This window comes from Myotis davidii, unplaced genomic scaffold (assembly GCF_000327345.1).
Source record: "Myotis davidii unplaced genomic scaffold, ASM32734v1 scaffold399, whole genome shotgun sequence".
In the NCBI taxonomy this organism is placed as follows: Eukaryota; Metazoa; Chordata; class Mammalia; order Chiroptera; family Vespertilionidae; genus Myotis; species Myotis davidii.
This window is the reverse complement of record NW_006292094.1, coordinates 5,062,273-5,062,692: the sequence shown is the minus strand read 5'-3', so window position 1 is coordinate 5,062,692 and position 420 is coordinate 5,062,273.

Here is a 420-nt window from a genome sequence, read left to right as displayed (position 1 = left end):
GCCAGCCTGGCCTCCCCTGCCTCCCTTCTACAGGGGTCACCCGAGAAAGGGGGTCCTGCCCTGGAGAAACTGGGAACTTCTCATGCTTCTTGGGAGAGTTTGAAAAATCCTCAAAAACTACCCCCCTCCCACCCCCCGCGTCCCCCTGGCACCGGAGGAAGGCCCCGGGCACTCCTGGGGAGTTCCCAGCCTCACTCGCTTGGAGTTTTTCAGAAGAGAAACAGAGAACAAGGAGCCCTGGGCTTCCCCTACACACCCCGCTGAGCCCTTCCTTCTCCCAGGCCCTCCTGCTGGTCTGATGTCCCCAACACCCTGCGTGTGAGGAAGGAGTGGACCCCTTGGGGCCTGAAGACCTCAGCAGCAGGGGGCGGGGGGGGGCGGGGGCTGGGAGTCCCAGCCTCACAGGTCTCCAGTTGTGGT